This window comes from Gymnoscopelus microlampas, assembly GCF_963454915.1.
Source record: "Gymnoscopelus microlampas genome assembly, chromosome: 1".
Lineage (NCBI taxonomy): Eukaryota > Metazoa > Chordata > Actinopteri > Myctophiformes > Myctophidae > Gymnoscopelus > Gymnoscopelus microlampas.
In genome coordinates this window covers 15358118-15384021 of record NC_139962.1, presented here as the reverse complement: position 1 = coordinate 15384021, position 25904 = coordinate 15358118, and positions in this window count along the sequence as shown.

Here is a 25904-nt window from a genome sequence, read left to right as displayed (position 1 = left end):
GAGTACGTTTCAGGTAATTTAAAGTTGATTGGTAGTGACTTTTTTTTTGGCTCCTAACATTCATCGAGCTCTGGACTTAGTATTTTTTTTTCCGTTTCGGTAGTGACACCATTGTGTCACTACCGAAACGAAGTTAAATCTGAAAAAATCACTAAGTCTGGAGGCCAAAAAAAATGTGTTCCCCCAAAAACCTGTTAGGAGTACGTTTCAGGCAATTTATAGTTGATTGGTAGTGACTTTTTTTTTGGTCCCTAACATTCATCGAGCTCTGGACTTAGTAATTGTTTTTTTTTTCGTTTCGGTAGTGACACCATTGTGTCACTACCGAAACGAAGTTAAATCCAAAAAAATCACTAAGTCTGGAGGCCAAAATTGTTCCCCCAAAAACCTGTTAGGAGTACGTTTCAGGCAATTTAAAGTTGATTGGTAGTGACTTTTTTTTTGGTCCCTAACATTCATCGAGCTCTGGACTTAGTCCTTTTTTGGTAGCACTTTACAATAATGACCCGTTATAAAGCATTTATAAACGTTTATAAGTAGTTTGTAGACTATTAACAAATCATTAACAACCTGTTTGTTGAAATTCGTAAATGATTACTAAAACCTTTATAACTACAGTTACAAATCATTTATAAAGTATTAGTAAGTAGTGAACTATTCATGAATAAGCCATTTATATACATCTGTAAAACATTATTAAATCATTTGTAACGACCCATTCTAAAGCATCTATAAACGTTTATAAGCAGTTTGTAGACTATTAACAAATCATTAACAACCTGTTTATTGACATTCGTAAATGATTACTAAAACCTTTATAACTACGGTTACAAATCATCTATAAAGGTATTTTATGACTATTCATGAATAAGACATGTATAATACATCTGTAAATGATTATTTCATCATTTGTAACTGATGTTACATAATATATACAAGCTATTGGTAGCTTGTTCATGTTTAACATATGCTTTGTTAAACATTCCTAAAGTATCTATAAATCCTTAAGTAAAGTGAAGACAGTTCATCATTTACAACTGTCTGTTAATGTGTTTGTTCATGTTTAACATGCTTTGTAAAACATTCCTAAAATATCTAAGACTATGCATTAGTATAATCTACCAGGAAGGCTGTACTTGTCAGCCATCTGTTAGCTCAATGGGTTGAGACGCAGTATTCATGATCCAGAGGCCATGAGTTCAAATCCCATTGGTGTCTTTACTGTGATGCTTTCCTTTGCAGACTGGCTTCCAGAAGATCAAGTGAAAACTACCTGGAAGGCTGTACTTGTCAGCCATCTGTTAGCTCAATGGGTTGAGACGCAGTATTCATGATCCAGAGGCCATGAGTTCAAATCCCATTGATGTCTTTCCTATGATTCTTTCCTTTGCAGACTGGCTTCCAGAAGATCAACTGAAAAGTACCAGGAAGGCTGTACTTGTCATCCAACTGTTAGCTCAATGGGTTGAGACGCAGTATACATGATCCAGAGGCCATGAGTTCAAATCCCACTGGTGTCTTTACTGTGATGCTTTCCTTTGCAGACTGGCTTCCAGAAGATCAACTGAAAAGTACCAGGAAGGCTGTACTTGTCAGCCATCTGTTAGCTCAATGGGTTGAGACGCAGTATTCATGATCCAGAGGCCATGAGTTCAAATCCCATTGATGTCTTTCCTATGATTCTTTCCTTTGCAGACTGGCTTCCAGAAGATCAACTGAAAACTACCTGGAAGGCTGTACTTGTCAGCCATCTGTTAGCTCAATGGGTTGAGACACAGTATTCATGATCCAGAGGCCATGAGTTCAAATCCCATTGATGTCTTTCCTATGATTCTTTCCTTTGCAGACTGGCTTCCAGAAGATCAACTGAAAAGTACCAGGAAGGCTGTACTTGTCATCCAACTGTTAGCTCAATGGGTTGAGACGCAGTATACATGATCCAGAGGCCATGAGTTCAAATCCCACTGGTGTCTTTACTGTGATGCTTTCCTTTGCAGACTGGCTTCCAGAAGATCAACTGAAAAGTACCAGGAAGGCTGTACTTGTCAGCCATCTGTTAGCTCAATGGGTTGAGACGCAGTATTCATGATCCAGAGGCCATGAGTTCAAATCCCATTGATGTCTTTCCTATGATTCTTTCCTTTGCAGACTGGCTTCCAGAAGATCAACTGAAAACTACCTGGAAGGCTGTACTTGTCAGCCATCTGTTAGCTCAATGGGTTGAGACACAGTATTCATGATCCAGAGGCCATGAGTTCAAATCCCATTGATGTCTTTCCTATGATTCTTTCCTTTGCAGACTGGCTTCCAGAAGATCAACTGAAAAGTACCAGGAAGGCTGTACTTGTCATCCAACTGTTAGCTCAATGGGTTGAGACGCAGTATACATGATCCAGAGGCCATGAGTTCAAATCCCACTGGTGTCTTTACTGTGATGCTTTCCTTTGCAGACTAACTTCTAGAAAAACAAGTTAAAACCACCAGAAAACCTGTAACTCTCAGCTAACAGCATAGCTCAACTGGTAGAGCGTCTGTCCAATAACATGACTTGACTTGACTTGAGTGGGTTCGATTCCCACTCGAGTCAAGTGTCCCAGGTAACTTGGGGCAACGGATAAATTGACTGATATCCGTAGAATAACTTGTAGAGTTATTCTACGGATATCAGTCAATTTATCCGTTGCCCCAAGTTACCTGGGACACTTGACTCGAGTGGGAATTTAACCCACTCAAGTCAAGTCATGTTATTGGACAGACGCTCTACCAGTTGAGCTATGCTGTAGGCTGAGAGTTACAGGTTTTCTGGTGGTTTTAACTTGTTTTTCTAGAAGTTAGTCTGCAAAGGGAAGCATTACTAAGGATATCAGTCAATTTATCCGTTGCCCCAAGTTACCGGGGACACTTGACTCGAGTGGGAATCGAACCCACTCAAGTCAAGTCAAGTCAAGTCATGTTATTGGACAGACGCTCTACCAGTTGAGCTATGCTGTTAGCTGAGAGTTACAGGTTTTCTGGTGGTTTTAACTTGTTTTTCTAGAAGTTAGTCTGCAAAGGAAAGCATCACAGTAAAGACACCAGTGGGATTTGAACTCATGGCCTCTGGATCATGTATACTGCGTCTCAACCCATTGAGCTAACAGTTGGATGACAAGTACAGCCTTCCTGGTACTTTTCAGTTGATCTTCTGGAAGCCAGTCTGCAAAGGAAAGAATCATAGGAAATACATCAATGGGATTTGAACTCATGGCCTCTGGATCATGTATACTGTGTCTCAACCCATTGAGCTAACAGATGGCTGACAAGTACAGCCTTCCAGGTAGTTTTCAGTTGATCTTCTGGAAGCCAGTCTGCAAAGGAAAGAATCATAGGAAAGACATCAATGGGATTTGAACTCATGGCCTCTGGATCATGAATACTGCGTCTCAACCCATTGAGCTAACAGATGGCTGACAAGTACAGCCTTCCTGGTAGTTTTCAGTTGATCTTCTGGAAGCCAGTCTGCAAAGGAAAGAATCATAGGAAAGACATCAATGGGATTTGAACTCATGGCCTCTGGATCATGTATACTGCGTCTCAACCCGTTGAGCTAACAGTTGGATGACAAATATAGCCTTCCTGGTAGTTTTCAGTTGATCTTCTGGAAGCCAGTCTGCAAAGGAAAGAATCATAGGAAAGACATCAATGGGATTTGAACTCATGGCCTCTGGATCATGAATACTGCGTCTCAACCCATTGAGCTAACAGATGGCTGACAAGTACAGCCTTCCTGGTGCTTTGACTTGAACAACAAACAAGACAAATAACTTTAAAAAGATGTGTTACAGCATAAATATAAATCTTTTTCATGGGGGGCCCTGACACTACATCTTTTCACATTGGGGTCCACTGCCCAAATACATGTCAATTTGGGGGGTTGACAACAAAAAGTTTCAGAACCACAGATTCCAAGGAAACAGCTGTAGGTGAATGGATAGAGTCACTGACTAGTGAGCCGCAGGTAACAGGTTCAAGCCTCAGCTACAGCAGCAAGTCAGGATGTCAAATCAAATAGGTATTATTAGGAGTGAAATGGTTGTGTTTCTTCACCCCAACTGCACATGACATCAGTTTACATGTACGTTATTTTCAGTGATGAAGACAAACCACACAGACGTTCACTGTACTTTAGTACATTTTGTAAACTTATGACTCTGAGTAGAGTATAGCCCGACTTAAACAAACAAATAACAACTTAGTATAGTCAGATTATTTTTTACACAACTTACATTTTGTAATCAAACTACCGAAACGAAAGTTGGTCACCACCGAAACGAAAGTTAAATCCGAAATAATCACTAAGTGTGGAGGCCAAAATCGTCCCCCCAAAAACCTGTTAGGGGTACGTTTCAGGCAATTTAGAGTTGATTGGTAGTACTTTGTAGTGACTTTTTTGGTCCCTAACACCACAAATGGTTTACATACTCTTTACGAATGTCTTACGCATCATTTGCTTAACATGAATGATAATTCTAGTAATTGTTTGGTGTCTGCATTCATGAAAGCCAGGTAGTTTGCAACAGGTAAGGAGAAAGTCCACATTAACAGACAGTCATAAATGATGAACTGTCTTCACTTTACTGTAGGGCACATAATAACATGTACAAAGGATTTATAGATATTTCAGGAATGTTTTACAAAGCATGTTAAACATGAACAAACACATTAACAGACAGTTGTAAATGATGAACTGTCTTCACTTTACTATAGGGCACATAATAACATGTACTAAGGATTTATAGATACTTTAGGAATGTTTAACAAAGCATATGTTAAACATGAACAAGCTACCAATAGCTTGTATATATTATGTAACATCAGTTACAAATGATTTAATAATCATTTACAGATGTTTTATACATGGCTTATTCATGAATAGTTACTAATACCTTTATAGATGATTTGTAACCGTAGTTATAAAGGTTTTAGTAATCATTTACAAATGTCAATAAACAGGTTGTTAATGATTTGTTAATAGTCTACAAACTGCTTATAAACGTTTATAAATGCTTTAGAATGGGTCGTTACAAATTATTTAATAATCTTTTACAGATGTATATAAATGGCTTATTCATGAATAGTTCACTACTTACTAATACTTTACAAATGATTTGTAACTGTAGTTATAAAGGTTTAGTAATCATTTACGAATGTCAACAAACAGGTTGTTAATGATTTGTTAATAGTCTACAAACTACTTATAAACGTTTATAAATGCTTTATAACGGGTCATTATTGTAAAGTGCTACCGGTAATTCTACATGTTTCGGTAGTGGCACATTTTGGGAGAGGAAAAATATTCCAAAAGATTATGAAAATACAATATGATAATTGACTGTACTTTTACTAAATATGTGTCCCTTAGATCTGGTGCAACGTGAATATGGTCAAAGTCTTTCCAAAATAGAATTAAAATTTCACACAATTTCCAACTCTGAATTTGAACCAATTCGGTAGAATGGCTCATATAGGGTTGAAGTGGGTAATGTATCTTTTGTAATAATAATGAACATCTACAAAGTAACTATTAACTAAAGTTTTCAAATAATTGTAATGGAGTAAAAGTATAATATTTGCCTCTGAGATGTAGCACAGTAGAAGTAAAAGTACTGCAAATTGTAAATACTTGGTGAAATTAGCAGATCTACAAGCTCACAACGCCTCACAACGCAATGCGTTGTGAGCTTGTAGATCGGCTATGTTCACATTTTGACAATTTGACCAGTTTGTATATATAGTTTAGTTTGGTTTTTAAATGTCCTTAGATTATCACAACATTTCAGGTAAACATACAACAGGACAAAGGTGAAAAAGGTCAGCAGGGCACCCCAGGGAGTTGAACCCCGTCCCGCTAAAGCAGGAGTACCATACTATACCAGCGCCTTTTGCTTTTTGACACCATGTCCTTACCTGCATGTGAATCAGTGTTGATCCAGTAAAAAGCAAGTCATTTTATGTTTAGCTGCGCTCGGGTGTTGCCTCTGAAAATAGCCGATCTACAAGCTCACAACGCGTCGCAGTGCGACGTGTTGTGAGCTTGTAGATCGGCTATTTTCAGCATGCAACCAGGTGTGAAATCAGCCATTACGACACCATCAAGGTGGTGACCAAATCAACTGTAGATTTATTCGACTATAATCTTATATTTAGTCTACTAAAACTAGACAAAAACATTTCAGATGATTAAAACATGGAATTCTATTCAAAAGACTGTGACTAAAACTAAATCAAAATTTGCTGTCAAAATCAACACTGATGTGAATACAGATTGTACATCACAGATCAACAGAACATGAAGAAAAGAACCATCACAGCTCTCCTTCAGTGTTTACTGATCAACCTGTAATCAAAGTATACAATAACACTGTGATTCTCACTTAGTGTTAATATAGCATCAAAATCTGTGTAGCCACTTCAAACCTGTATACATCAACCGTTTGAAAATAGCAGATCTACAAGATCAGCAATTGACATGATCTGTAGATCTTTTAGAAAGTTTTTCAAAACCTTTTCAGATGGGTGGCCAAACATACACTATATGATTGATTGATTTTTCTTTGTTAAAGTGTCATCCTTCCAAGGAAGCCCCGTCCATACGGACTTAGAGGACACTTTTACATTTGACATGAACCGACATAACTCACAAACAATGAGCAAAGGAATGAATATTAACTTGACTTGAAAACGTTTTACAACCACTGCTGTAGCACACATGAACATGTATTCACATCAACAGATCTCTATCAGTCCAAAGCCTTAACTCTGTCTGTATATCTATATATTACACTAGTTGGCAGCATAATATGAACACATTATGCCCAATCATCAAGAACATGCCCTGAAGAAGGCCATAAAGGCCGAAACATGTTGGCTTTTATTGCTCAAAGATGAGCTAGCCTTTAGAAAGCTTTTTAAACTTTGAAGGCTCCCCCCTTTTCTAACCAAAGAGCACCTTCCTACCATGTATCTTACACAGACTTTAAGAACACTGTAGCCCTCTTAAGCTTTTTTCTTAGATTTCTGTCCGTCTCTATTGGTCCAAACTAAGCCTGTAGATATTAGTTGCCCAATCATGTACGCTAGACATAATAGAAAATATCAAATAAAGTAGTGTGGTTATAATCAACATATCTGCTATATTGTCTATTGTATAAAATGGCCAATTATGTCCCTGCATGTATCTGTCAAGTCCCCAACAAATGAAATTAAATAATGCAATAACATCAAACCTACCATAAGGAAGCAAACTGCCTATTAGACTAGTGACACATTAAATATCTCCTTACCGGGGGTAGTAGAACCAAACACAAGGCTGTTTTTCATCATCTCTTACCCATACATGAAATGGATTCTTGTATAAAAATAATGAATGAAAAATCTGTGAAATTGGTGTATATTGTTATACACTCCCAAACTAAACAACGCTAAAATAAATACATAAAGCCAAACTCATGTAGATTCACAATGTCAGCTCTGAGTAGTGGGGTGCCAGGACACTCAGTCATTTCAAATTCATGTGAAAGTTATTTTTTCACTTCTAATTTGTAGATAATGGTCTATAGAACAATTTGGCTCGAAGATATATGAGCCAGATTGAAAAAAAAATATTGTTTTTGCCCCATTCCCAAAATGGCCAAAATCGGAATTATGATGTTTTGATAAATTTCTTAATTTTCCCACAATTGCTGTGTAATGTTTTTTTTTATTGCTATATCACGTCAATACTGTGTGAGGAATCAACTGGAGTTAAAATATTGATGTTTTGAATATTCCGGTATGGAAAAAAATTAAGATGGCTGCCATGTACATCAAATTAATTCAAATTACACCTAACTTCTATTGGGCCTGGACAGTCAGTCATTTCAAGTTGTTGTGAAAGTTTAGTTTTCATTTCTAATTTGAAGATAAGGGTCTATAGAACAATTTTAGTTTGAGTGTCAAGAAACCAGATTGAAATGTTGTTGTTTTTTTTACCCATTTTCCAAAATGCCAACAATCGAAATTAGTCTACATGTAGGTCAGATTTCCAAAAATCTTAACCATGAAGGCAAATTGTGTTAATTTATGGCATACATGGTTTTAGGGGTAATAAGGGGTGCTGGATCCAAATCTTCTGTATGCCCGGTTCAGAAATGGTTCAGAAATGGCTGATAATGGCTCAAAATTGACCATTTAAAGATGGTGGCCACCACTATGCTGAAATATATTTAAAACAACATATACTTTTGACTAAACCAGGTATAAACTGGATTGCATTTTGCTTTATTGGGTTTTCATATGGGTAATACAATGGCATATTCTGATTAGAGATCAAATATGAATTGTCATTTATTGGTGAATAGGTTTTCCAACCAACTTTATCCCATGCCTTTACTGTATGACATATCTGCTGTACAATAATTACTTACAATATATGGATTTGAAAAACTCCCGACCTGGGGATTGAGCTGGGCCATCAGGTGTATAGGGAAAATGGGCTACTCAGTGGGGATACAGTGAAGAGACGTGGCCTATTATGGGCCAGGGTGTGAAGGTTGGTGCAAAGCTATCAGAACCCACTGTTTGGATGAGTGTAACAGGACTATGAAGCCCCTCAGGTGGGTAGAGGGGGGTATGGAGTGGGTGGTGGGTTTGGAGGTAATAGGGGGTCTGGTATATGAGTTTAGTGAGCCTAGGATGCCCCTCAGGTGGGTAAAGGGGAGTATGGGGGTCACTGGATAGATCCCTGGGCACTTGGAGCATGGAAGATCAAAGTTATGGGGACCAAGAAAACAGTCCATCGGCTGATTCCCTTTCCCATCTCATAACAGCTGCCAAAGAAATAATGCTGTAGAGTGGGGCACTTGTGAGCGCAGGAGGAGTGCTCATAGCCGGTTAGAGAGAGTGTTGATATGTGAGTCGGTTGCTAGTGATGGTGGTTCTAAGAACTCCATGTAGTGCATGGCTATGCGTACGGCCGACAGGGGTGTCCCTATGTCGGTCTGGATCACTGGATACGTTCATCCCAAGTGGACCTCCATGCGGATCTGCTGGCTCTTCCTATGCCCAAGATAGGTGCTCGTGGGCAGACATAGGTAAGCGATGCAGGTCAGTCCCCAGTGGTGTCAGGCAGACAAGGATATCCCTATGTCAGACTGGCTCACAGGAGAGTCTGGTTGTTTCTAAGTAATATTACCAATGGTCACCAGTGACTTATCATTATGGCATGGGCTGTAACAGGTGAATACAGAAAGCAATGCTTGTCTGTCCGATAGCAGCAGGGACATGGCCCCTTGTGGGCCTGGAGGTTGGTTACACTAGGATCATATGGAGGAGAATGGAGCACAGGGCATCATGGACTGTTCACCTTTCCCCTATAGCTGTTAAAAAGCAACGGTAAACCCTACCTGCTACACTCTGCCTCTACCCGTTCCTAGACACCCAGTAGACACTGTATGTTCTGACAGTTCTGCACTAATCTCCACACCCTCTCCATGCCTCTTCACTGTATCCCCACTGATGAGCCCATCTAACTTATACCCTTAATGGCCCTGCTCAGCCCTCAAATCTGGAGCTTATCAAAACTGTACAGGGGAGAAGGGGGACAACCCAGGACTTCCAGCTGTCACGGGTTCCCTTAGGCCTAATTTGTTCCAAATTGTTTGTAATATCCCCTATAAATGACAATTTTCCCAATATATGTTTTAAACACGTTCCTTACATTTGATCTCAAATCAGAATATGGGATTGGATTCCCCATATATGAAAACCTAAAAAGCTAAATTCAATCAAGTTTCTGCCTTGTGTTGTCAAAAATATGTTTTACGTAATATATTTCAGCCTAGTGGTGGCCGCCATCTTTAAATGGTGAATTTTGAGCTGGGCATACAGCAGATTTGGATTCAGTACCACTTAATACCCCCAAAAACATGTATGCCATAAATTAATAGAAATCCTGCCTGTATTGAAAGACATTTAACATGCTGCTCTGGAATGATTTATCTTAAAATGGAAAGTAATACTACTACTACTAATAATAATTGACATAGCAAGACACTGTAATTTTAGTTATTCAAGTAGATATATGGGTAGTGGAGACAAAAATGGAATGCTATTCCGACACAGAGTCGGAGAAAAGGTCTGTCGGATTAACGCATGCCTCCCAGCGCATAGACCTCTTCTGACTATTCTTGTGGAAATGTGCAGATAGCAGAAGAAATATTGCTTCTTTGTGAAATATGTGTTAAGTACCAGTTGCTACTCCTGATCCTGAATCCATAGATACCTCATTATGTTCATATTGGATAATCCAATCAAAAGTTATAACAGTTCCCATATTTTTCTATGGCTGGTGTGGGGTTGGGAACCGCTGACACCCCCTAGAGGCCATTTTCTTTATCTGAGTGCTTGACACTCGAACCAGAAATGTTCTATAGACCCTTAACTTCAATTTAGTAGTGAAAACGAAACTTTCACATACATTTCCAATTAAAACAACAAATTACCCATACTCGGTCCCCTACTATATCTATTTTTGTCGATATGCACCAATACTGGAAAATGAAATTGATTCTATGGGTAATATGCTTGAATTACCAAATGCTACTCCTGATCCTGCATCCATACATATCTCATATGTTCAGATCGGATAATCCAATCAAAAGTTACAACAGTTAACATATTTTGCTAGGGCTGGCAACTGCCGGCGCCCCCTAGAGGCCAATTTTTTATCTGGGTGAAAATATCTTCGACCAGAATTGTTTTATAGACCCTTACCATCAAATTAGTAGTGAAGACGAAACTTTCACAAGAATCGGAAATGAAAATTAAAAATTGCATTGACACGGAACCCCACTAGAGAGGTTTAAAAATATTATCATCCCTCTCTATGTTAGAAAAAACAGAAAGTAAATAACGTAAAGGAATTAGGAGTCATTTTAGCACCTACCTACTATAGACAGAATATCTATGTAGAATGTTCTCCTTTACTTTGTAGTGACCATGGGTTGTCATAGCAACACATATGATGTCGTAATAAAATCTATACTATATCACACCCATTATTTTAGTATTATTGTCAGGTGTGGAAAAATATAAATAATTCACTTGAGCAGAACTCCCTAAACTGTATGAGTCAATCCACCATAAGAAGTGTCCATGGCACAGTCACTACAAAGTGAAGGAGAACATTCTACATAGATATTCACATTTTACACTTCATGTTCCCTTTATCGTAGGCAGTAGTGGAAAAAGTACTCAATACTGCAATGTGGAAGTACTCTGTTACAAGTAAAATGTATCTATAAAATGTATAAAAATGTACTTAAAGTACCAAAAGTAAAAGTACTACAATGTTTGAAAATAGCAGATCTACAAGCTCACAACGCGCCGCGATTGTGAGCTTGTAGCCTATGTGTGTGTACACAGGCAGGTAGCATAGTTAGCATTGCTAGCATTCTCAAACCAATCTAAAGGCAATTTCCAAATGGTAAAATATAAAAGAGCAATAACATCATCAAGAGAACAAGATAATGATAACACAGCACACAGTTAGTAGAAGTAACTTTACCTTTACAAATAATAGGTTGTTGGCTTGTGTCTGATGAGCTGTATGTAAACACTATGGAGACAAATCCACTGATCCACTGACTGTTGACCTGGATGTGACATCATACACAAGGACCAAAAGACAGCACGCGAGCGCCATCTAGTGGACTGGCTGTATTCCAATATTTAACAGTGGTTTATAACATAGACATATAAAGGTAGACGCCTCCTTCGGCTCTGAAGCGTTCGTATCTCGGGCGCGCTTCCGTGTTCCGCAGGGCTAGCCCATATAAGGCTTGGGCTAGCCTTCCACTTCCTTCCGCTTCAGCAGGGCAATTTGGAAACTTCCGTGTGCGTCACAGAAGGGGGCGTTTGGTAGGCCAATCAGTGGCAGGTGGGGCGGGTCTTTTCTTAAGAGGCGGAAAATCTATCCTGACGCAAATGGGCATGGCCTATATGGGGAGTTGCGTCATGACCCAAGGAATCTTGGGAAAAAAATATTTTTATTTTACGACCTACGGTTCAAGAGTTATAGGCCAAAACGTAAAGGGGGCTTTTATAGCGCCACCATGAAGCCGACTGGTGTACTTTTCTTTTTGATAATTTCGGACTAAATTATGCACCTCCCTCCAAGTCCTGTAACTCTAGCCCTTACAGTTTCTGAGAAAAAAATACTTGAAATCGAGTTTTTTAATTTTCCCATTAAAGTGGAGGGGGAAATTTAATGCACTAATAAATTAATATCAATTAAACTATGTAACCAATCTCTTAGCAAAATACACGCGCACGATTCCCGGTGAAGCCTGTCATTTTGACATATGGCATGTGGGATAATGAGTGTCCTAGTCTCACACTCAATCAAACTCTGCAGCCGCACTGAGGCCCCCGGACATTACCTGTTTGCTTTCTAAACTCGATCTAGCCTTTGATTGCCTTTCAATAAAACCATATTTGATAGACATAGGTATCACCTACATGTTACTGATTATAGGGAATGTTATATTATTGTAATCCGTTGTTTATTTCCTGAGCAATGGAATTATGTTGCAGCTAAAACTCTTGGGGTTGCAACATGGCAACCCTGTTTGCCATGTTGCCATGGAGACCTATGGAGCTTTATGATTGGGTAGTGGGAAAGGCCTCACGTGATTGGCTCAGACCCGGAAGTGCAGAGTGCCAAAAATAAAGTTTTGCAACTTGTAGAAAGTTTTGCAACTTGTAGAACGTTTTGCAACTTGTAGAAAGTTTTGCAATCTGTAGAAAGTTTTGCAATCTGTAGAAACAGTTATTTTTTTCTGGTCACAATGTTCATTGTATATATAATTCTACAATTACAACATGTTTAACACATGTTACAAACACACCAAAAAATATATATAGCAAAAAAGTATTTTTTTTATGGACACATTTTTTTCTTACGAATAAAAATCTTTTACTTACAAATACAAAACTTTTTTTTATGAATACAAATCTTTTTATTACGAATACAAATCTTTTATTTACGAATACAAATATTTGTTTTACGAATACAAAATTTGTTTACAAATACAAAATCTTTTTACAAGTACAAAATAAGATTGGCACTAAATTGAGCCCATAGTCGAGGCTCACTGGTGGGAGTCTTGTACTGCATGCTGGTGGGGCTCATCATAATAGCTGGTACTGATCCCAATAAAGCATGTCCCGCTCCTGTTTACCGGTGTCATGCAACACTGAAAAATATTGTTTTAAAGGGACCCATAATGTCTGTTTAAGCAGGCAATTTGCAAGCTTTGTAAAAGTTGTACTGCTAAAGTAGTGTCAGACCACAGCGGGAGCTTTTCACTCTCTGACAGATAGCTAAACTGTACACACAGTACACTGCCACTTTCACAACTATACTGCTAACTTCATACTCTCTCTCTCTCTATTTCAGTCTCTCTCTGTCCACACAGTCACAACCTGCACCCACTGACCACTGTCCACCAGCCCCATTCATTGTAATATTAGCCTTTTTTTTCTTTTTACAATTCTCATCCCAAAATGTATTTCTCCCCGATCTTATTTTTATCGTCCCCTGGTGGATGGGAGGTCCCTAAGCTAGAGCCCTGGGTCCAAATACTGTGCTGTGCTCTCACCATGTGAGACGGTAACAGCCCAACTCACTCCAAAACCAACTCACTCCAAATCGAGCCCAACTCACTCCAGACATCTCCCTCCACAGCAGAGCCCAACTCACTCCACAAATTTGACCAACTCCCTCCACAGCAGAGGACAACTCACTCCACAAATTTGCACAACTCACTCCAAAAATTATTATTGAGGAAGACATTTGTGCTTGAGTACAATATTGAGGAATTAAGTACAATATTGAGGAATTTGTTACTTTTGTACTCACTCTAACTCTATTCTGTTTTAGGCTTCACTCTAACTCTATTCTGTTTTAGGCTTGGTTAAAGTTTTAAATACTGTCTCTACAAAACAGTCTCTACAAAACAACTTAATGGTTCTGGGGGGGGGGGGGGGGGGCTCGCTGGCCCCCGTCTTGTTAGCAATGAATGCACCAATGTGATTAATCCACTGTTGGATAAATAGTAGTTATATACATAACTTTGGGACTGTGAAATGCATAGGAAAGTGTTGTTAATTGTAAACTGTAGACATTGAACATCTATTTTGATATAAAGTTATACCTAAATAATTAGATGTTATTTTACAAGGTGAGGCACATTGCTCTACACAACTTTTGTTTTTTACTTTAACCTCCCGGTATGTTCAAAATGTCCCTCATTTTATTTATTTTTTAAATAAAATGAGACATACATTTTGAAAGTAGCCGATCTACAAGCTCACTTTATAGGAAGATGAGCACTTACTCCTATTCAATGAAACATCCATTACAATGAGGTGTTGATTAATGGGTCATGTGCCTGCATTATGCAATGACCAGGTGATAGGCTATATGCAGATAAGGTGTTGATGTGAATGGGTCATTTGTATGAAGTCAATTAATTATTCCAAGAATAATGTAAATGGCATGAAATGGGGGAAAAACACACACACACACACACACACACACACACACACACACACACACACACACACACACACACACACACACACACACACACACACACACACACACACACACACACACACACACACACACACACACACACACACACACACACACACACACAAACACAGGGCTAAAGTGTTTAATGCATGTTTTATAATAATATTATAATTTATAGCTGCAAAGTAACTAGTAAAACAAATACATTTAGTGGAGTAAAAAAAACAATATTTGGATCCAATATGTAGTGGAGTAGAGGTAAAAGCATTGGAAGTTGGGAATACTCAAATAACGCACAAATACCCAACATTGTACTTAAGTACAGTACTTAAGTAAATGTACTTAGTTACTTTACACCACTGACACATTGAACCAATATTACACTGGTGACATTGCATGGAGTGAGTTGGCTTTGGTCCTGGAGTGAGTTGGCTTTGGTCCTGGAGGGAGTTGGTCTTTGGTCCTGGAGGGAGTTGGTCTTTGGTCCTGGAGGGAGTTGGTCTTTGGTCCTGGAGGGAGTTCTCCGAGCCCTGGAGTGAGTTGGCCGAATATTTCTTAAGTCTTCATGGAGTGAGTTGGATTTGGAGTGAGTTGGGTGGTATTCTGCGAGACAGGTCTAAAGTCGTCCAACCTTTAAATGAATACTCCAGATTTTGCCATGGTAAACAGGACTGTCACATTTATTACACAATCGTCTGATCGCAATCACAGCACGTTGCGAGCTTGTAGATCAGCTATTTCCGCTATTTTAAACAAAATTCCAAGTATAAAATTATTAAATATGGCCTGTATTGGCCACAGTACATTCATTATTTATTTAGATTAGATTTTCATTCGATTTTTTGTTTACAAACAGAAATGTAATTTTTATTTATATGTTCCAGTGTTCAATGACAAAAACAGTATTAAATCGTTAATCGCAATTGTTTGTACGACGATTAATAGTCAACTAAAATGTCATGATCGTGAAAGCCCTAGTGGTAAACGGAGGTCTTCCTTACCTCCCGTCACTCTCTCCCCTGACTCCTCGGTACCGCCGCAGCATCTGTAACCCTTGCTCACCTCTGCAGACCCCTCCTCCACTCACCCATCTGCCCTGATGCAAGTGTCCCTGCGTTTGCTCACCAGCTTGTCTCCAAAATCTTGCCCTCCAACAAAGGGAAACAAGAGGCAAAAAATAATAATACATTATTTATTACAAATTCATTCACAGCCTTGAAAAAAACAACACCACCTTAGTGACTGAAAGCAAAAGAGAGAGGGGGGATGGGGGGGGGGGGGGGCACTGATTTCTTCAGATGGGAGAAATGGACGCTGCATGGCGAGGGCACAGCACAGCAGACAGATGTATTTCATTTCAGACCTGCCTCTTATGAAAAAAAAGATGAGGTATGGATAAAAAGTGAAATTGTATTATCTTTGAGTGAAAAGATTATTTGAAGGTGAAAAACCTGGAGAGAGAATGAGAGAGAGAGAGAGAGAGAGAGAGAGAGAGAGAGAGAGAGAGAGAGAGAGAGAGAGAGAGAGAGAATGAGAGAGAGAGAGAGAGAGAGAGAGAGAGAGAGGGAGAGGATTTTCCACCTCCCTCAGGCTAGCCTGCTAAAAGCTATCTGTTCCCCTGGTGACAGAGCACAGCATAGGCTTTGAACTTGCATGTGCACAGAAACCAACTGTGTGTACACACACACACACACACACACACACACGCACACACACACGCACGCACGCACGCACGCACGCACGCACGCACACACGCACACGCACACGCACACGCACACGCACACACACACACACACACACACACGCGCCGTGTGAGTGAGTATACATCACTATTTTCCATACGTCTGTTTTCATGTGCTATCCATCATTTCCTGTACAGGACAGTAGCTTCGGCAGGGCCCCTCACCCTGCCTGTCAACACATCATTAACAAGCATCTGTTTGTCAGTAATCTCATCTTTCTGCAGTCAGAATGCACTGGCCCCTTTCGTTCTCCCTCCCTCTCGCCCCGTCCTGCAGGAGGGAACAGGCCGGGCTCCAATAGCAGCTCTCACCCAGCTCCATCTCTGCACAGCGCACAGAATCAGTCCTGCTTTATTACACGTCCGCATCGCATCCTTGTTCTTTGTCTGGGGAAGATATTACATCCCAGGCTGCAATGGGGAGAAATGCAGTGGGTCGGGTGGGCGTGGGGTGTGTGTGGGGGTGGGTGGGGGGGTAGACATGGGGGATAAGGGGGAGAGGGGGGCTAAAGTTCTGGATCTCTCATTGCTCAAACCACAGGTGTTTCTTTAATACCTTCCTTTGTTGGAGGCAAAGGGGGGACCCCATCCCCCCACTTTCTTTTTCTCTCGTTTGGGCTCTGGCACCATTCTCCATTTTTTCCCTATCTGTTTGAGGCGAAGCCAATTTCATCTCCACTTTGTAAAATATGGCTCCGCCCTGCCTCCAATTCAGCTCGAGCTATTAAAAAAAAGAAAATAAAAAAAAGTCAGTAAAGGAAGGCTGCAGGGGAACACGGAACCCCGGGAGCAGGATACAAATGCCATATGATTTCTTCTTTTTTTCCCCCTTTATTACAGTGCCACACTGCCGCATATGGAGGCTGAGAGCGCTGCTGCCTTGTTTATGTGGCTGACAGACTGCTGTGCATGACTTACAATGTTCATATTCAGCAGCATCCTCACCTCCACCCCCACCCATCGCATCCTCCTTCTCTTCCTCATGATAAATACAAATAATAAAGGAGATACATTAGCTGATTCTCTCTTTTTCTCTCATCGAACTGGGAGACAGAGATAGATATTGATTCTGTTGTGGTGAGACATTGCCTCCCTGGACCAATCTATCTGTGTTGCATTGGAACAAGTAACACATCAGCAATAAACATGCCATGCCAGAGGGAGAACTGTGCTTCTTTGGAGATAGTTTTCATTGAAACTTTCCATAATGCACATGCTGATGCTTGTGTTGTTTTATATTGTGTTGTTTATATTGTTTCAACATAATTGTTGATTTCTTTTAGCCCCTTTCCCCTCTCCCTCAAAAGGCCTTGCCGTTTGCCAGTCCACAGCAGTTATAAATAAGAATTTGTTTTTAATCTTTTCTTGCCTGGTTAAATAATGTATTTATTTTTTTAATCTTTCCACGTGCGGTCATGAGGCCGCACACAGTTTGTAGTCAAATCTTCAATGATATCTGGATTCAAAACACTAAAATATATTTTTTAAAACAATGCTACATCAGTAGACCAGTTATCAACAAATGAACCACACTAATGTACCATTTTATATTCATGCTCTCTAGAATCTGTACAAACAACCCGTGTCCAAGGATATGCTAATACAGATTGGAGACAGATTACCATACTGTACTGTAAGTCAATCCTTCCACGACGCAGAGATCCAGAGCTTCAATGCCATGCTCTCCCTCTCTCTGATGTCTAATTCCTTTTGCATAAACATGTCCCTGACTAATGTAGCAATTCTAATGTAAGACCAGGGAATACGACCGCACCGCACCATTCATGTGTCAGAGACCGTGCTCTGTGAAGATGAACTCGCTGGTTTGGCATGTAATCTGAATGCAGAATTAGGCCATTCAGGAGAGAGAGAGAGAGAGAGAGAGAGAGAGAGAGAGATTGTGTGGGAACAGGCGAGGATTTTTACAGCCCCAGAAGCAGGAAGCACCTGCGCCACAAGTGACCGCCACAAGCACCGGATGTGTCTGTCAAAGCTACGTCCCAGGTGGCCACAACACGTGCGTGCGTGCGTGCGTGCGTGACAGTTGTGTGTTCGTTTGCATGTGTGCACATACAGTATGACGACTGTGTGTACTTGGGTGTGAAAAATCACAGTTTGTGTTCTAATTGCATGTCAGCATGCAGAAGAACATGCATGTGTATGTGCATGTGCACTCGCACATGCACGCGTGCAAGTCCAGGGCTGTTGTAGACGGTGCGAGGGACAGAGAGCTCACACACAGGTCAAACCCGAAGGTGTGTGGCAGGGGTGGGTGGGGTGGGGCGGGTACTGGGCTGTGACCACCAACAGATGAGCAGTCCTTTACCCATGCCATCCCTCCTATCTCTCTGTTCCTACACAGTAAAATCCTCAGTATTCAGTTAACTCTGCGGGTGTACAAATGTAACCGAATGGACCATTAAGGGTCCATTTGGTTACATTTGTACACTCACAGAGTTACAAATGGATAATAATAATTAATAATCATAATTTGGTCCTCACTCCTTGGGGTGTTTTTTTTGTCACTATATATTTGCACATACGTGAAATTTGTCCTCTGCGTTAACCCATCCTATAACTACTAGGAGCAGTGAGTGCCATTCTACAGTGCTCAGTTACCAGTTAGGGTTAAGTGTCTTGCTCAGGGACACTTCGACACATTGCTGAGGCCTGGTATTGAACCTGGGACCCAGGTGGGCTCTCTAACCAAAATGAACACTGAGGATTTTACTGTGTATACTGTAACATCACCCCCCTTTCCACAGAGAGCAGCTGGCCCGGCCTCACTCTGCCAGCCTCGACTGTCCATCAACAACACCATTGCCCGTGTTTACTGTTACCCACCACTGGTAGAGAAAGAGCAAACACTTAGTGATATGTATAGTACAATCTGCCTCCATGTTCCTCACTGTTATTCCTGTTATTTTTCAAGGAATAAAATGCGGAGGGATGATTGAATCCAATTCAAAACGCGATTATGACAACCTGCGCACATGGACAACTACAATCTCTCTACAGTAGCTACAGCGATTCAGAGACACAAGTAAATACATTCTATTGAAACCCACAAAGCGGTAGTGGCTCAGGAGGTACAGTAAAGCCTGTCTGGGACCTGGAAATATTATGGTTTGATCCCTGGCTCAACTGCTCCCCATGAGCAGGTTGGTACCTTGCATGGTTGCCTTCACCATTGGGGTGTGGGGGTGAATTGGTAAATGTTATGTGCATTCTAGAGCTCTTTGGATATAAAATAGAAAAGCAGACTCGGGTGGCGCGGGCGAAAAGTACCTGCCCTATAATGACATGCCCAAAATAGGGATGCCAGTGGTTAATAAATGTATGGTTGCAGACAAGAAAATGCATATCTATAACATGTGTCACACATGTCACATGTAGATGGATAGGCATGGATTGAAATGTTGATCTGAAGTCAGATTAATCTGCAAAAAATGTTAAGAGTTGGGGAATGTTGCATGAAAGAACGAGGTTAAATGTGAACACTAGGCAGTGGCAATTATTGCTATCCCTTGTGACCCCAAATGCCGCCCCTATGGTCGCACTAACATTGTTCTTTTTAGCAAGCTGCTAAAAACAAATCTTCACTGTGGGTCCATGGAATACACGCATCAGGTACTGTATGAAAGAGACATATTATGTCCATAATAGCTGAACTTACAATATGAGTGTCTGCATGCATAGGAGTACCGCACAACTTTGTAATGCTGATCCTGTGCTATATAGCGCTGGTTCTCAACGTGGGGTCGGGGGACCCCCAGGGGTCCTTGAGGAGTTTCAGGCCTGTAACTCTGAGAACTCTGGGACCATTTTGTTTGCTCTCAGAGTTACAGAGTTACTGAGGATTTTACAGTGTAGATTGGGAACCCAGAGATAAAAGTTTATTGTATCAAATGGGAGTCCGTGGCCTGATGCATATCAAACTGGGGGTCCTTGAAATACATAAAGGTTGAGAATCGCTGCTATACAGTACTGTAGTGTACCGAGGTGAGAAATTGGGCGAGATGAGGACTCCCCAGCATGCCTCGGGACGCACATATACACATTTATTGTTTTATTGTAGTTCATTGTACTATTTAGTTGTTAACTGTTAAGGGCAACGTGTTGGGGTTATGTTTTATGTTATATCATTTAATTCGTCATTTGTGTTATTATGTGATTAATGGTGAGCACCGGAGTAGCTTGTTCGAGCATTACTAGGGGCTGAGCTTTTGGAAGGGCTGTTAATATGCAAACTCTGCAATAAACCCTATTCCTGCATTAAGAAGTTGTCTATCTAACCAGCCCTGCAGTCAGTGATGTCCCCAGAGCTCAGGGGACATGGCCACTTGGCAAACATGTCACAGTCACAAACATGCATGCACGCAGCAATCATGCAGACGCACACACATATTGTCACTGTCAGGTAGAAATCTCATATCTCAATGTTTAAAGACGGGGTGCCGTGATTTTCAGTGACCCCCCCCCCCTAAAACATAATCATCAGGTATTATGGTTATACTAGGAGTAAGATTTTTTTCAAAAAAGTGTACAGAAATTGTTAAAATTATGTTTTTATGTGGACACGCCTCCAGTTCATTAAGTATACCTGGTTCTCACCTTAGCACCTCCTCCACCACCTTAGCACCACCCACCTGTCCTAGTCCCTCCTCCTCCTCATGCCCAACACCTGTTGTGTTATGATAATGAGGGGGAGGGTATGTTTTTACTATGTCACTAAAGCGCTGTTTCTCTATTGGCACGTTTGACCCTCAATGTTTCAGCCTCCAGGAAGAAACTCCAAATAGTCAGAGAAGACATAAAACACCATAAAACCACCACCGGGGGGCTTAATGAAGTTCTATCAACCTCATAGACACATGAAAAACAGAAAAAGTGCAAAACCATGGCACCATCTTTTTAAGAAGAGACTAAATAATGACTTTATTGGTGCAGTGGAACACAGTTGTTTTTTTCCATTTCCTGAAACGGTTTTGAACATCCAAGGTGTATGCCCGATAGTTAGGATATGCAGCAATGTCTGTGTGTTCACACAGACGGCAACCTTAATTTATGCTACACAATTCTTATCCCACTTCAGAGAAAAAGGGTGCTACATCATCCACAGTGTCTTCTTTCTGCCTTCAACGTAATGTAGAGGTTTTATATCGATTCTTAAATTATATATAAGGCACAAATTCTGCACACGTGGAAAGAGTTTCAGAATCTCTCAGCAAGGCCCGGACTGCTGGCCTAGCGGTCCGGGCACCTAGGCTCCACTGCAGCCTGACAGCGTGTCACAGGTTCGAGTCCCGATCTCGGCGACCTTTGCTGCGTGTCACTCCCCGTCTCTCTCTTCCCATTTCCTGTCGATATACTGTATACTATCAATAAAGGCCGAAAAAGCCCCAAAAATATATTTAAAAAAAATTATCTCTCAGCAGGATAGCGAGAGATGTACAAGATATAGTATTTGTTACATGCTCAGAGTCACACACACACACAAATGTATAGACATACAAACAACACAATAATGCATACATTTGTCTTCGTACAGTATATTGTTGGGGCTGTCAAAGCATATATTTAAAAAAAAAAATGAAAGCCACGTGGTGCATCCGACTTTGTCGGACGTCTGCATTGAACATAATTGGCCCGTGTTCAGAATCAGAATCAGAATCAGGTTTATTGTCACATCACAGGTTTACAAGGTAAAAAAGTGGGTGAAATTTGTTTTTGTACATCATTCCCATCAGGGGAGGGTAGTCGGGCGGGGAGGTTGATATTTGTCACTACATATTCCTACGTGCTGGGGCGGCACCTGTGTGGCGGGAGGAGTAGAACGAAGGCTCTACGTCCTCCTGGTAGGGGCTCCTCACTGGCAGGTGAGTCAGTAGGATACAACGACAGTGACAACACAGAAATGTGTGTGGAGGAATGAATTGGCATAATGAATACATTGGGGAGAAAAAGGGGGTAAAAAATGATTGACTACTCTATAATAAATAAAAATGCCATTTTTATTTAACCTGCAGCCCCAAACTAATTTCCTAAGCACATCCACACCTAACCCTAAACACAACCGCACCTACCAGCACACCTGATTCCCTGCAATAGCTACATAAACTTCTAACCCATGTGGGCACAGGATGTCTGGAAGACGTCACTTTGAAGTTGACTTCAGAATTACGTCTTCCAGAAGTCCTGTGGCTGTGCCCACTGGGAACCCCCTAAATGTCTAATCCTAACCCCAACCTGAATCTTTTCATATTTGTAACCCGAACTCTTACCAAAAATATTTCGTATCCATGAAAATGGCTCTTTGTCTAATGGGGATTGGGGACCAGAAAAAGGTCTCCACAAGTCTGACTTCTTGCAGTTTTACAACAAAAGGCGCATGCACACACACGGCACGACCACACGACCACACGCCCACACGCCCGCACACACAGCCTCATTGCTTAAAAGTTAATTCATGACCAATTGAGGAATCACGTGAGCACACATAAAGCCTTACTGTTCAGCAGTTTCCTTTAAACAAATCTCCTCGTAGATCTATCCGGTAGCTAAGCGGCTATACGTATGAACAACAGCTGCAAAGCAAGGCTGATAGATGTCAGAGATCATATTCATGCCCCACATCTTAAAGCCCGTATCAATATTCCATGTCCATCGGAGCGTCTGGCCATGAGAGATGATTGATGTGCTTCCGTGGTGTTGGTTAGAAGCAGAACCGAGGGACAGGCGGGGGGGGAGCAGCAGTGAGTGAGCAGGCCTGCCTGGCTAACAGAGAGCTCCATTTACCAGCAACAAAAACACAAGACAGATCACACAAACTGCCTCAACATTAACTACTGTATATTCGTGCGTGTCACTTTTGATGGATTCATGTGGAACGTGCGGACAGAGAATAGGGAACGCTTGGATAATTCCATGTGCAACATTTAAAATGTTGAGCAATTACGTATTCATTTGGCTGCACTGGTGAAAGCCTGGTGCCTAATAGCACTTTTGATGACCGTTAATATTTAGTATTCTGGAGACTCTGCATGCCCACTAGATTAATTATTCACTAAAACCATTACATACGTACATCTGATCCATGTCAGGAAGCCTATATGCAAAAATAAATAAAATAAAGATGACAGCCCAGTGAGCCCACGCTCCAGCACTGTAATTATAACGATTTGTTATTGGTGTTTACAACATGCCAGCAAACGGTGTACAATATTAATACATGCAGGGACAATTCAATCACAATGCCACCGCGTTGATAGCAGGATATTGCCAGATTGTAATTTATTTTCGTAAGAACATTAGCTTGAACAGCTAAAGCAATATTCATGCATCCTGTAGCCTACAGTTTATTTACCGTTTCATTCAGACAGTGGATCTTTGTTGCTGATGTGGGTTTGTTTTGGGCATTTTTGTGTGCATTTGTCTGTCTCTTCCTGCGGCCATCCTCGCTTGGTTAAAATAGAGTCAACATGTCATTCTAAATTGTTTTGATAAATATTAAAGTAGAGCAGAGCCCAAAGGGCTGAGAGCAAGCCAAGACATTGCACGAGAGAGAGAGAGAGAGAGAGAGAGAGAGAGAGAGAGAGAGAGAGAGAGAGAGAGAGGGGGGGGGGGGGGGGGGGTAAACTTCCTTGTATCTGTATAGCCACATCTGTGAAGAAACATGACAGGCTGTCTAAAAACACAGCTTGAGGGATTCTCTCATTTTTAAAAGTACAACAACCGTGGGCGGGAACCCACACAGCAGTCGATAGACATTGTTGATGGTACTGACTTCCTATAAGGGCCCGGCAGGCTGGAAGAAACATCTTCATCATGGTCATCATCCTTCAGTCTGGTTGTTCTCATAGCATATCAATTGCAGGGGAAATATACGGCAGTGTGAGCCAGACCAAAGACCATTATATAATAATACAGCACCAACCCACATGTCCTCCTGCCATATTTCCCTTAAAAAGCCCAGAGAGGTATATTATACTGTATACTGTAAGTATGTTACATTAAAGGTACGAAAACAGACCAGTAAATGTCTACATTTGTAGAACTTTACAAACAGACGCATGCAATTCTGAAACAGGTGATAACCTATTCCGTCCGCCCGGGCTCACTCCACAAGGCCTTGCTGTCGCCGTGGCTGCCTTGTTTCAAGTGATGTAAAAAGTCATGCATGTAAAACCATTCTTTATTCAGTTGAGAGGGAAACAAAACGAGCTCTCCCCCTCCCCCCAGCCCACCCAATCTAGCACTAACCGCCTCAGAGCATTCTGACAGACTGCTCTCTGGCGGTGTGTGTGTGTGTGTGTGTGTGTGTGTGTGTGTGTGTGTGTGTGTGTGTGTGTGTGTGTGTGTGTGTGTGTGTGTGTGTGTGTGTGTGTGTGTGTGTGTGTGTGTGTGTGTGTGTGTGTGTGTGTGTGTGCGTGTGTGTGGTCACAAATGATGTGAGCGTGATACACAGAGATAGGGAACAGATAGAAGGAATAGACAATAAGTAACAGAAATGACAGTGACGTGCGTTTAAGTGAGTGAGAAGCAAAGCTGTCATGTTTACCTGCAGCAAATTCAAACAGATGTTGGCAGTGTTTATCAAAAGGGGGTAGGGGCGGACTGGCCATTTGGCCATACCGGGTATATGCCCGGTGGGTCGCTGGGCCGGTGGGCCACCCACCGGAAAAATATTTTTGCGACCGTTTTAGCATTATTACGGTCATTTCCGGGTCGCGCAGCCCAATTACTAGTTACATTAATGTTTGGGCTGGGATGCTTTTCAGCAGTGGCGTAATTTACATAGCGTTAAAACAGTGAAACACATTTTTTTTCCAGGCAGCAGCCCCCCCCCCCCGTTGACAAAATGGGCCGGGGGTGGTGCGCCGGTTCGGACCAAAATGCCAGGGCTGAATTTTGGCCCCAGTCCGCCCCTGAAAAAAGGTACGTGAACCCCTAGGTGTGCGCAGAAGAGAAAGTGGAAAATGGAAGAATTTATTTTACTGTTAAAATGATAAAACATTGACACACACAGCATTGGTGACTGAGGGCTCTATCCAGCCCTGTAGCATGTATTGCATACAAAAAAACACTGACACACGCACAGTGGCGTGCACAGACATTTTGAGGGGCAGGTGCTCAAGTAAATTATACTTGTTTTTTGTTAACATGGTCTGCTCTTTTTTCCCTCTACACCTATACCTCTTTGCCAAAAATAGCCAATCTACAAGCCCACAGCGCGTTGTGAGCTTGTAGATCGGCTATTTTTGGCTAAAGTTCTCCTCAGAAAAGGGATGCTATAGGTTTCAAGTGGTTATGGTAAAAAGAAAAATCATATCACATAAAGATTTGGCGGACCCCCTGTAGTAACTCTGAGGACCTCCTAGGGGTCCTGGACCCCCTGCTGTAAACTGAAAAAAAGGGCACTTCTGGTCAAGAGGGCAAAGGGCAGGTGCTCTAGCACCAACTAGAGTCTAACTGTGCACGTCCCTGCACACGCACACACAATGAAAATGCTAAAATTAGTATCTTTTTTTTTTTTTAAAGCATGCT